The sequence below is a fragment of the Vulpes lagopus genome, chromosome 10 (assembly GCF_018345385.1).
Source record: "Vulpes lagopus strain Blue_001 chromosome 10, ASM1834538v1, whole genome shotgun sequence".
NCBI lineage: Eukaryota > Metazoa > Chordata > Mammalia > Carnivora > Canidae > Vulpes > Vulpes lagopus.
The window spans coordinates 61,161,949-61,176,032 of NC_054833.1; positions in this window are offsets into that span (position 1 = coordinate 61,161,949).

The window sequence follows — 14,084 nt, forward strand, 5'->3', positions numbered from 1 at the left end:
ACACTCTTGTGTCTCACTGGCCTGGTCTGTTTCCTCAGCCCCTCCTCTAAGGATCATTGCTGCATCCTGTGCAAAGGTGCTGAGGGAATGGATCATGGGTTTGAAAGCCTTATATTGGTAGCTTAATTCTTGTGATGTAATAAGCCTCTGTTCATCCTCTGTGCTGAGAGCCTTTGTAGAGGAATATGGAGGAGTTCCTGTTGTGGTCAGCAGCATTCATGATGCCCCAAGTGTGCTCAGAATCTTTTCTTTTTCTACTTGCTTTGCTTTGTTTTCCTTTTTCTACTCCTCTTCCCCACCTTTTTTTTTTTTCTTTTGACATTGCAGTGATAGAAATGCAAAATAATTGTTTCCAATGACTTAACAACCTGAGCCTATTTTAAAAATTAAAATAGTCAAATTTTTCTCCTGGTCCAAATTATTAAAATCAGATGTATAAATTGGCTCTAAATATTCTTAAAATTGAATAGATGAAAAGGTACATTTGTTCGTTCAGGGGACAGTCCAGATTGAAAACATGTAGTAAGCATGAATAAATGCCTAAGTTAGGAGTAAACTATTTAGGTACAGGTAATAAAGTACAGGTAATAAAGGAAAAGGTAAATGCAACAAAAGTTGAAAATCCAACAAATGATTTGTTCTAAGTCAAAATTAAGTCTCATTCTTAAATTGTGAATGTAGTATTATCAAAACAAAAGATAACTTTAAAAAGTTCTTGGGAACAAACATTTGAATTAAAAACATATCATAGTGTTTATATATTTTTAATTTATAATTTGTTTTTAGCTGGATTTCAGGATATTGGTTGTTTTTAATCTGATTCTTATTATTTCAGATCTCTCTTTCTGCCTCCTTTTTTAAAAAAACACCAATTCTCTAAATATCTCTTTTGAAGTCAATAGCTGGTATAAAATTTCAAACCAAAATGAACTTTAAATTTTTTTCCTACTGACTAATGAATGATGAGAAAATAAGTCCTCTTGCTCTGATGGCAAGGACAGGATGAGTAACCAGTAACAGAAAGGTGACTTTTGTGGAGGGGGACGGGGGCTGGATTGTGGAAAGCAGTGTCTGTGTGAGACAGCACAGTGAGAACAGTGAGAACAGCAGCGTCACCCTTAGGTAGGCTTTTCAGAAGGAGTCTTGGTATTTTGTCATCAGCATTAAACTTCCTCTCGACTGTTAGATATAGAATTTGCCATATATTGTGTCTGTAAAATCAGTCTAGTTCACACCTATGAAAACCTCTTGATGATGAAGTGAAATTTAGACATACATCCAAGGGACAGGTGTTGAATTAGGGTTTTTTCTTCAAAGGAAAAATGCTACCCCTGATACGTTATTTTTTTGTTTCTGTGTTTGTTTTTACACAAGACCATTTTTGCATTAACAACACACTACCATGGACAGATTACTATAATACAGTGCATTCACCAAACAGAAAGGATGCCACCCTTCCCACCTCATGTCTGAGATCCATGGTTTCCCCACCTGTAGGTCACAAGCTCCCAAGGACCCTCAGGATTGTTGCAGGGGTTCCTAAATCCACCAGCATAGGGATAATTGCCTCAAGTTTGAGCAAGGCACATCCTCAAACAAACAGTAAATTTTCTGTTAGGAAGTCTGAATCACTATAGCTTCTTACTAAATATCAACTAGTTAGAAATTTATCAAAATTTATCAAAAAGTGTAGCAGGTTTTCATCATTATATTTTAACATTATACTAAAAATACAGGTCCCAACATACAGAGTTGGGAGGGGGTCTTTGTATGTTTTGATTGTAGGAAGAGTACTTGTAAGCCACTGTCTGAGGTTGTAGATGCAAGAGCTGCAGATACCTTAGCAGTCACCTAGAATGCAGCATCCTCATTTTACTGATAAGAAATCAAGGGCCCAGAGAGGTCATGCAATGTGACAGAAGTGTAAGTGCGACATGAGCCCTGTTCTCCCAAGTCCAGGTTCGGTGCTGATTCCATAGCAGCACACTGTATCTCAAGATCTGTAAAGCAACCTGGCTTCCCTCAGATAGCCAGAGTCTGTGGAAAGCTGGATTGGCACCTGGAAATTTTGACTTCCTGTTCAACATATTGTTGGTTTTACCAAATGGTCTCTACCAGAGATCTTCACTGGTTAAGTTGGACTAGTGGTTCACTAAATATTACATTGTAATTGTTGTATTCTATCTGAAGTGCTAACAACACGTGAAAGAGACAAGTCATTAAATTTTGTGTAAATGGTCTGAAAAGTCAATATTTTATGAGAAGCCATTTTTAAAGAACAGCTGCTCCTTGTATTATCCTGTTCCCATCCCTAGCCCAGGAGATAAGATGGTAGCTCTTTAAAACTTAGCAGTAGGGAGATCCCTTTGTTCTTTAGAGTTTAATAATAAATCACTCTTACCTTTCGTGTTACCAAATGAAGAAGGTGGCAAGCCTGAGGAAGACAACTGTTGAAAAAACAAACAAACAAACAAACAAGAGAACGCAGATTCTTCTTTTTCCCATATAGTTGCAAAATACTAGTAACTATATCATGTACCATGTCATCCTTAGGAATGATGGAAAGAAAAATTAAAATTTGAGAAATAGTAGCCATCTCCCTTGAATGATCATTATCAGCAGAAATGTAAAACTAGCCAAGTATTCATCATTTATACATACCTTGAAGGATTTTGAGGAAGGACAGGATGGAGGCATGTGGGCTCCACTTTTATAGAGACTGTTCTGCAAGCACAGCAGCACCTCAGCTGTCCCAGCTGAAACCTACTTGGCAAAACCTTTTTTGGCAAACTCTTTGCACAATATTCACTGACTGTGTCTGTGAATGGATATAATTAGAAATATTTCTTGTCACCTATAAATAATTTGACAGGATAATCTAGGGTTCTTTATAGGCATTTGATAGGGGATATGGATTCAGGGCTTCTAAGGCTGTTTCACCAGCTTTGCTGTTACATCATTCACCACGGAATTCAAAGCCAGGTTCCCACTTACTCTCCTTCCTGTAAAGTTGGTCTGATGGAATGAGCTGGACCTGAGTTTAGGACTAATTGATGTGTTAGTGCTTAAAGACATTAAGGAGCTGGGATGAATTTTAGATCTGACACCATGATTGGAAGCAGCAAGTGATGGATATTAAGGCAGAAAATTCCTAGTCAGGGCCCAGATTTTATGAATACTGGCAATAGATTCTTCTAAAGTCTGAAAAGCTAAACATGATGGAGAAAGTGAGTTGTCAGGTTAGACAGACACAGTGGTAGTCGACCAGTGAGGGAGTCCTAAGGGATTTAGAACAGATATAAACCCTTCTGTTCCTTTGCTGAAGGACTTGCCATGGATATCTTCAGCTCATTTGTTTTCACTGAGGGAACCCCAGGATGCTGTGTGATGTTCCACGCATGTTTCCTCTTCATAATGCAAGGAGACACAGGCATGCATTCCTAGATTCCTAGTTCATGGACAAATCCTCATGACTAACTGTAGCTCTAATGAGGTGGGTACTACATACTTTTATTTAAGGTGGGAGGAAAGATGTGGTAGCCATAAAACTTGTGGATTGAGAAGAGTGGGGAATCACATATGCCCATGATGCTTGTAAATTGGGTTTTGGTGATTTCATCACATACACAGCTGTTGCTGAATATAATGGGAAATCTGTCTACTCTAAGTGTGTCCCTAAGATCTGACGTGATACTTTTTACTATCATCTGCTAGCTTAATCTACTGATTAATGTGATCACTTCTTGTATGCATCCTATTGACTTAGAATTTTCTCTTTAACACAATAACAAATAGAATCTTTTATACTCTTTTTAATTTCTTTTGATACAATACTGTAGGTAGACATTATTTTTACTTTTTTAAGTCTCTATGGAAATGGCTCTGAGAAGGTTAGTGACTTGTGCAAAATGCTGGGCTCTGAGTCAGAAAGGAAACGTCCTTTGATTTTACTCTATGTTAAGATTTTTACTGCTCATTTATTTTTTACTTCTTTTGGAAATTGATATCTAAATTATAGACACAATAAATACTATCAAACACGTGCACTACTTTTAGAACTGAAAGTTAAAAGAGGGCACTATGGATAAGACCAAGACACGCAGGCTGAGTTACAAAGCTGTAGCTAGTGAGGACCGTACCTAAAACTCAGAGCTTTGACCAGTTGCAGAGCCCGATTGATCATCCAGATCTTGAACAGAACAGCGGTGTTCTGCTGGAGACTGGCATGGACCACTAGGAGTGGGTCAGAGAACCTTGCAGAGCTTGGACAAGGACTGAATCAGAACAGTAGTGCTGATTGAGGGAGAGGCATTTCCTGTAAAACTGCTTCTCTAAGGACTGTCTGAAAAGGAACTGGAGGAAAGCAGTGCCAAACCTTCTTGTATTTGTGTGGTTCTCTTTATGAGTTGGATGCTGTATTTATGTAGTCTGGATAAAAGCCTCTCTCTAGCATTTCCCCCCATTATCCTTGCAGATTTGGAAATGTTACAGGCTTTGGTAATCTTGCACTTCTTTATCTACTAAAAAGATAAATTTAGTGAAAACCCAGTATTTCACCTGGGTGGCTCTGTGGTTGAGCATCTGCCTTCAGCTCAGGGCATGATCCCAGGGTCCTGGGATCGAGTCCCACATCAGGTTCCTTGTAGGGAGCCTGCTTCTCCCTCTGCCTGTGTCTCTGCCTCTCTATGTCTCTCATGAATAAATAAATAAAAATCTTAAAAAAAAACCCCAACAATGTAATATTCCCTTTACCTTATAGGGTTGAATGAATTAAATGAGCCTATACATATAAACTGTAGTAATAAATGCCTTTATAATTAATAGATGTATTATAGATTATTATTGGAGAGTATAATCAACATATGTATAAATATACATATATGTATATATACATAAAATGCTTAGGACAATGTCAACAGGGGCTGCTGAAACACATTTTGTAATTATAGGTAAAGGTCACAAAGGTATACTGACACTCCTGAATATGTGCAGGGTGTCAAAATCATAGTAAAGGCTGCAGAGAGATGGTGGTTAGGAAATGTCAGTGAACAAGATTATTTTTGTTATGTTTAAAAAAATTTTTTTTAAGTAAGCTCTCATGCTCAGCACAGAGCCCACCAGAGGACACAATCTCATGACCCTTAGAGTTGAGATTGAGTTGGACACTTAACCTACTAAGCCACCCAGGCGCCCCTCTTGTTATGTTTTTATTAGATAAACTTTGTTCAGAAAATATAGTTGGAAGCCATTTTGGAGATGTTTGTGTTCTAGCTTATATGGTGTCCAGTGTAGCAATACAACCTCAATAAAACCCCTTGATATGTGGCAAATCAGATTGTTGTCTTTTTAAAAATGTCTCCAGTGGGTCATCACTTTTGAAAAGAAGTTGCATATTCATTTTAAGTCAGTTGTTTATTACAGTCTGCAGAATTCTCATCCCAGTGTGTGGGTATATTCACTCACTCACTTTTCTAGTTTATACATACTTCTTAAATGTCCGCTGTGTGTCAGGCACTGTTGTAGCTCAGGAGTTACTGCCAAAACTGGCCAAGACCATCCTGTGATGGCAATTTCAGTCAGTGGGGATGGACCTACACAAACAAGTCAACATGTGGTGTGCCACATGATACTACATGTTTCAAAGAACAATGAAGCTGAGTAAGGGTGGGGGGGAGATATTGTAGCAAGGTGAGTGATCTTGGAAGACTTCTATAATATGGTGACATTCTTGTAGAAGCTTGAGGGAAGAGAAGAAGCAAGCAATATGAATATCCAGAAGAAGAGTATTTCAGACAGAGGGAACAGAAAGTGTAAAGGTCCCAAGCCTGGAGTACCCCTAAAGTGTTGAAGGAACAGTAAAGAAGCCTGAAACAAGAACAAAATGGACAAGTGGAAGAGGGGCAGGAGATGAGGTGGAGAGGGTCCATTAATGTGGGAGCTTGTAGGACAACGTAGGGACTTTGGTTTTTAATATGAAAGAGATGGAGAGCCAGAGGAGAATTTTAGGAAGGGGAGGAGTGCACTCTGAATGAAGACTTAAAAGAACCAGTCTGGTTCCTGTGTTGAATATAGATTGTAGGGCAGCAGAGAGAGGCCAAGCAGAGGCAGCAGGCCACTGCAACAGTGTAGATGGAACATCATGGTGGCTTGGGCCATGTTCCGGTTAGTCTTCCTGACATAGCATATTGCCCCTGACATAATGGCTTAAAACAACCATCTTATTATACACATGGATTTTGAGGGTCAGGAATATAGAATCTGGAAGGCACACAGTAGTCTCTGTCCTGTAGTACCTGGATCCTCTGAGAACAAAGCTTGGGGTGATTCAAAACAGCTAGGGGTAAGTATTATGTCTCATAATAAATGTCAGAGAATTTTAAAAGGATTTTAAAATTTAAAGGATTGTTGAAAAGGGTAGCTAATAAATGAAGTGGTATCTAGAGGCTGATATGGGGTCAAGGGAAGGTCTGTTAAAAGAAGGGAGAGACTAAGTATATTTGTGTTGATGAGAAGGATTCTGTAGAGTTAAGACAAATTGATGACACAAGAGAAGGAGGGGATTATTGTGGGAGACAAGGCAAGAAGGTGCTGGAGTCCAGAGGCCAAGTGGCAGGTTTGAACTCTAAGGGGAACACTGACACCTCATATATTAGAAGACAGAGAGTGAGGGCAAGATGCAGATTAGTTGATAGATTTGATGGTGGGAAGATGATAGATGATGGTGGGATTGCTTAATTCTGTTTTCTCCATGAAGTATGAGGTGTGAGGTCATTGGCTGAGAGCGAGGGCAGTGAAGGAGTTGTAGTGGGGTATACAGAGAGAAAATGTGAAGTATTCATTTTGGAAAGCAAGAGGCTTGGCCAGAAGTATTGAGTTACAGTCCTATACTTAAAGTGAGACCAGTTTAGCAGATCTGTTTTTCTTCAGCAAGTTTAGTTACTTGGATATAGCCATGGAAAAGCCAAATTTAACCAAAGTGAGAGTTTATCAGACAAGAGAAATGTAGGGACAGGGCCAAAGGAGTTAAACTTTTCAAGTGAGTTAATACAACGTTCGACTATGAAATTTAAGCCTGGACAAGGAAGGAAATGAGAGGACATATCAGAACAATGAAAAAGTGGTAGTCAATGGATTAGAGGTCTTAATCATGTCAAAGAATTACAGGGATGGAATATTTAGAGTAGGTGAGCTGGAAGAAGAGGAGGTATTGGAAAGAGATTGGAATAAATCCCACTTGGCGAGATGTGTCACTATCTTATATGGTTGGATTTGATATGCTAATATCTTGTTGGGGACGTTTGCATCCACGTTCATAAGAGATATTGGTCTGTAGTTTTTCTTTCTTATAATGTCTTAATATTACAGTCACTCTGCTTCATAAAATGAGTAAGAAAATGTTCCCTCTGCTTTTTTCTTGAAGACATTATGGAAAATTCATATTTCTCCTTAAATGTATAGTAGAATTCACCAATAAGAGTATTTGGACCTGATGCTTTCTTTTTTGGAAGCTTATTAATTACTGATTAAATTTATTTAACAGATGTAGGCCAATTCAGATTATTGTCTGTTTATCCTTGCATACTTTGGTCATTTGTTCAGAGATCGAATGGGTTGCTCGAGATCGAGATTTTTGTGAAAGTCAGATCTTGATCATGCTCAGCAACCTCAAACTACTTTCCAGGGGGTGATTTCCTCCACATACAAATAGTACATATAGTGATACTCGTTCATTTAATTGCTATTGATGGAAGGGGGTGGTGGAAACAACTCATAAAAAAAGTTAAAGATGTTTCTTATTCGGGAATCCCTGGGTGGCTCAGCGGTTTAGCTCCTGCCTTTGGCCCAGGGCGTGATTCTAGAGTCCCGGGATCAAGTCCCATGTCGGGCTCCTGGCATGGAGCCTGCTTCTCCCTCTGCCTGTGTCTCTGCCTCTCTCTCTCTCTCTCTCTGTGTGTCTATCATGAATAAATAAATAAATAAATCTTAAAAAAAAAGATGTTTCTTATTCTGTCACATTCTATGGGAAGTACAAGTTAGAGTAACAAGGTAGAGCTTACTGTGGGCAGGAGGCACGTTTGGTATGGCAAGCAGGATAGGCCTCTTTGAACTGAGACTTGAATAATGTGAAATAATGATCTCTGCAGAAATCTGAATGAAGAATATTCTAAGCAGGGAAAATATGGGGATGTGAGTGAGGGAAAAATAGGTCCCTATTTTGAGTGCCTACCAAAAGCCATGTGAATATTCTAAGTATTTGATTTATAGTGCTTCATTTTATCGCCATGCAAAGCTAAAGAGTAGAAAATGTCAGTATTGCTGTATACTGACAAGGAATCGAGCCAGTTTGGTTAAATAAATTGCCCCAGGTCGCATAGCTGGTGTGTGTGATAGAGCTAAGACTCAGTTCAGGCAGGGCCACCTCAGAGGCCATCACCCAGACCCTTGCTGTACAGCCTTTAGTGCCCCTTCCAACTCAGAGATTCTATGTTTATCTGATGATTTTACTGATACCATAAACGCTATGCCAGAAGTAAAAAGCTAACAATAATAAATGACTCCCATCAAATGACCTGCATTTTGTGAAAGCTGCATTTATGAGAATGGCAAGTGGTATTATGGCATCCTGTTGTTGAACATGCCATAATGCTTGCCACCAGAAGCCAGCATATTAAAAACCAGGGTACCATAAGCAAACCACCCCTCTGACACGTAGAACTATGTAAAGTACATGCTGCTAAACATAGAGACATGTAGGGACTTCTATTTTCTGTGCTACAGGAAATAAGTGGAGCCTTAAAAATGTTCTTCAGAAATTCTGTCTTGATAGCATATCCTTAATTTGCCCCTACTCACATGTGGCAGTTTTGTTTACTCATCTCCTGCCCCTTTTAGCTGTCTGTACCTTTCCATTTGAAAAGAGTGAATAGACAAGCATCTGCTAGGTGTTATGATTAACTCAGAGGCATATGGATTTCCTGGTGAAGCAGGTTTAAATGGGAAAAAACTGGCGAGATAGAATTATTCAGCTTTTTCTAGTTAATTCTATTTCATTCTTTAGGGCCTTCCTGATATCTGGGGGTTGGTGTGTAGTTGTTTGGCTCACTCTTATTTTCCCCTCTAGTTGTTATCTGACATTTTACCTCTTAGCTGTGAGAAGTCATATGCTGTCCCCACTACTTGGGCAACATTAATAATTAATAATTGAGAATATAATGTCCCATGGATTGTAGAACTATAACAGTGGGCTAATCACTAAATTAGTGATTAGTGGATTTAGTGGATTTTGTCCACTAAATCAGTGGACAAATTTAATTTTCACTTAAATCTTTAAATTTTTTTTCCCTTATTATTTCCAGTTAGACAATGAGACACACTTTGAGGATCTTTTTCTGGTCAAGTCTTAGGTATGATGCTAAATTCCCTTTATTCCAGAAAAGGAATACCAATAAATTGCTGCCATCCATGTTGACAGCTGATATCTTCAATAGAATTGGAAGTAGAAGTAGGAAGAGAATATATTACATTCCTGAGTGGCAGGATATCAATGAGAGATAACTAGAAAGAAGTAAAAGGCACTTGTGTAGGGAGATGGGAGTAAATATATTAGTATTCCTCTGCTGGTTGTTGGTGGGTATTTTGCATTTCTGTAAAGGTTACTGTGTAAACAGTTGCCTACTGGTTTTAAAGGTGTTGAAAGTAAGAGAAAGGATTTTAAAAACCATTTTTTCCCTTAAATATATGTTGTAGTTGATGACAATTTGGAAGTAAACTGTAAAGAAATAACTATTTTTCTTTAAACAAGTAAAACAGACTAATCTATCTAAAATCTGGATTTTCCTTGAGTACCAGGGGAGGTCAGACAGGATGCATTAACGGAGCAGGAGGCGTAAAGCAGGACAGGATACCTGAACAGAAGAGCTAAGACAAAGTGCAGGAATGAAAAGGGGAGAGGCAGGGGGAAGCATGCAGTAAATGAGAGGAGGAGAGAAGATGTAAGAACTGAGGGGGAAAGATAAGATGGGAAAGAATCATGGAACGGGAGAAGGTATAGGCGATTGCTCTAGAGAGATTCTCCCTCCTACTAGGGAAGGTTGCTTGGAGCCAGTGCCCTTGAAGGATGAGGAGGGTGGACTCACAAAGAGGAGGAAAGAGTATCATGGTCAGAAGCAACAGGAGCAAGGAGACCATGACAGTGATATTAAAATATGAGAAAGGAACATTTAAGTCTACCTGGGTGTCCTAGGACATGTAAGAGTGGATGCTATGACCCCTAAAGAAGGCATTACAGGAAGCCATGTGTAAGGGGAGACTTAAGGAAAGGGTAAACAGTTATCAATTGGGTAAGGGTTGGAGGGCATGAAGGCAGCAAATTCAAAGGTATGAAAACATTCATTCATCAATACTTTCGAATGTAACTATTGAGCATACCCTCTATTCAAGGCCCTGTACCAAGTGGAAGGATATAGGAATGAGCAAATAAGACCCCAATCTGTATATGCTTCATGTAGCTTACATTTTAATGAAGGAGAAAGACATTATTTGCAGTTTTGTAAGTGAGAAGTAAAGAGTACATATAAAAGAGAAATCGGACCTATTCTAGAGGGGTAAAGTCTTTTTCTTAAAGTAGTGAAATTGAAGCTGAGATATAGCGGAAAGAATAGGCCTTAGCAGGTCCAAGTATAGAGATGAGAAATGAGAGTCCTTGAAGCCGTGGCTGCAACAGTGCTAAATCCCTGATATGAGGAGGCTCACTGTTCCTGGAACTGGACAGAGGTCAGTGAGGCCGAGACACACAGAGGGAGAAAGAGAATATTACAAAGTGGAGCTTGCAAGGTGGGCAAGGGCCATGTTCAGGATTTTAATGTTTATGCTGAGAAAGAACAAAAGGGGGGTGATTTTAAGCTGGACAGTGACATGATCAGTTTATTATTCTTAGAACGCTCTCTCTGGCAGCAGTTTAGTTTCTGTCAGAATGGGTTAGACTCAGGATGGAAAAGTAAATGTGTAGGAGTCCAGGCAGTAGGTGATGGCCGTTTGGATGGGGGATATGGTGGAAAAGACAGAAGTTGATGGTTTTGAAGGATATTTAGGAGTAGTAAAGAAAAACAGAATGACTGATTGTATATGGCTGAGTGAGGGTAGATCCATTTCAAGGTTGATTTCCTAGCTATTTAGCTTGAGCAACTCAATGATCCACTGTGATGAGGAACAGTATTGGAATATAAGAGAGGTTTAAGGATTGGAGACTCTGGTCATGAATTAATTTTGACTGTGTTGAGTTTAAAGTTTCTGTTAGTAGAGAAAACAAGCCTGGAGCTCAGAGGAGAGAATTGGAATTGGGATTTAAATTTGGAATTCTCTTTGGTTATGGATGGTAATAGAAATAGACAAGATCCTCTGAGGAGGAAATGTAAACTGAGGGGAGAAGGCGCCCAAGATGGAAATGTGGGCCCCATCACATTGAGCTCACAGAAACATCTGATGGTTGGGCAGAGACAGATGAGCTGATGGAGGAGAAAGAGAGGCTGGAGAGCTGCAGCAATGAGGAACACCAAAGCAGGTCAGAGTTTGAGGAATCAAGGGAAGAAAACACTTTTAATGGGAGAGGAATGGTCAGATGTATAACATGGAGTTGGAAGGTCGAGTTGATTAAAGATTAGGAAGTGTCCATTTGATTTAGCAATGAAGAAATCATTGAGGATCACAGTGAGATCCATTTAGGTGGAATGGAGGGAGCAAAAGCCAGCCTGGAGTGGGTTGAAGAGTAGGTGGGAGGGGAGCAGATGGAGATAGTGTGTATATGCAACACATCTGAGAAATTTTGTTGGAGAAGAAAGTGGAGAAGTGAGAGAGGAGCTCGAGGAAAGAAATAGGGTCAAGAAAGTGTTTTAAGAAAGGATGCAGTAGAGTGGGAGATATTAGGAATAAAGTGGGAGAAAAGGGGTCCACTGTTTAATAATTCTAAGAAGAAGGGAAGGGATGAAATTTAGAACTGGGTTGAGGAGGTGGCCCTGAAATTAAATTGGAGGAGCCACCTCCACATTGGAAGGATGAGTATGGCTTGGCAGTAGGAATGGGAGGCCATTTCCTTCTAATGGCATCTAGTTTTTCTTTTAAGCAGGATTTGAGATCATCTGCTGGAGCCAAAGGTGGGGAATGGAGATTTGAAGGGAGCAGAGAACATTTGAAATAGGAAGAGAGGAAGTGAGCAATTACCCGCATAACTCCAGTGGAGTTTCTGGTTGGGAATTTATAGTGGTACCATCTTCTGGCAGATGTGGAGTAGTGAATTGTTGGATTCATTCAGCTTTAGTTTCTTCCCACTCAAGTGTGACAGGAGATAGAAGATGGCAAAGAAGTTTCGGGTGTTGTGAAGAGAGTGGACAAAAAAGCAGATTATGAATTTTTACTTACTTGGGAGAGAAATCGGGGCTGATGAATATGGAAGAAATAAAAGGTTAGAGTACTGGAGGTCCCATGTGATTAAATAAGAACTGTTAGATTGGGGATATTGCAATATGCAAGCTAGAAGAGCAGAAAGGAGCTGCTTGATTTGATGAGTGTGAAGTTTGGGCATTTTCCTGAGTGAGGCTGTGAACGAGGTGGAGGGGAGAAGGCACTGGAGGGTGGGAGTCAGTATATTGATGGCATCGTCCATGTGGACAGTGAACTCTCCCAAGCATGCAGTAAGAACTGGGTGGACAGAAAAGAGGTGCCAAAATTGTAATGAAGGAAGTCAGTCGAGGACAGCAGCAGGTAAGGGGAATAACAGAATAGGATGAATCGCAAGAAAAGCTTTCTATAAAAGGATAAGCAGCAGTGGGGATGGAGGCAGGATATCATTTCTAGCTCAGGACTCCTCAAGAACTTAAGTTCTGAAAGCCTGCGAGAGTAAAGATCACCTCTTAGAAGAGCTTCCCGGGGAAGCGCTGTGATCAGGAGGGATAGATTTCAATTTAAAGTGCAGGTTGAAATGTCACATTAGAATAATTAGAATTGTCTCCAGGGATCAACACAAAATGAGTGGAGGCACCTAACAACCCAGACGGATCTTTCCCCAGAGCTGAGTCCGGAGGACTGTAGCTGGATAACAACCCACTAGATAGCACACTTTGAGACATGTAGTCTTGTATTCTTTTTAAATAGTTGTACGGTTCCTGTAAGATCTTTGTTACCTTGCTAGTTGACAAGATACTTGTTATTTTACCTGCTCCTTGCCTATTAAAAATGAGGTAAAAGGAAGGCCCAGGCTAGCCTCAGCCATGTTGCTCTGTAATGGTGATACCAATCACAGTCATGATGGTGGTGTTGCTGCAGCTCTGTAGAAAGGCAAAGCATAGCAACCCAGAGATCAAATAATGAGAGCAGGGAACTGATGGGAAAAAATTAATTGGCCTTCCAGTGCTGTCAGAAGCACTCCAAGAAAGCCTTGTAGGAGACACAGAACTTTCCAGAGAGAGCACAGATGCTGCAAATATATTCATTCTTAACTCCCATTTCCCATTCTAATGTGACAGCAAGGGAAGGTGCCCAGGGAAACCACTTAAACATACTGCAGGGAGCAAAACACTAAAAATCTCTCTTATATTTAAAAAGGACTAGAAAATCCACAGAATATATTTCCCTCTCAGGGGATCCTCATCCCAAATTATTAGTTCATGTTGTGATAGTGAAGAGTTGCCTTTTGTGGAGTATTTTTTGAGAGTCCAGTCCAAATGTTTTACATTTTCATTTGTTTTATGTAGGTAATTAGTGTTTTGATTTATTTTTATTCAGTCTTGAGATCAAGAATTTCCTACCATCTTATGAAGGAAATAAATTACTCCATTAACTGATAACTAGCTGATGTTTTACCCCGTGAGATTTATCAGATATTCTATGTTCTGTATGTGTAATGCCCGCTTCAAGACTTCACCTGCTTCCCATAGAGGCAGGTGTGGCTTCGGGCACTTATTAACAGGGATTGGCCTGGCTGCTCCTGTCATGTTTTATTCTTGGTGACTAAATCCTGCTCTATAAGATAAAAGCCAAGATCTTTCTTTCTCTCTTTCTCTTTTCCTCCCTCCCTCCCTTCCTCCCTCCCT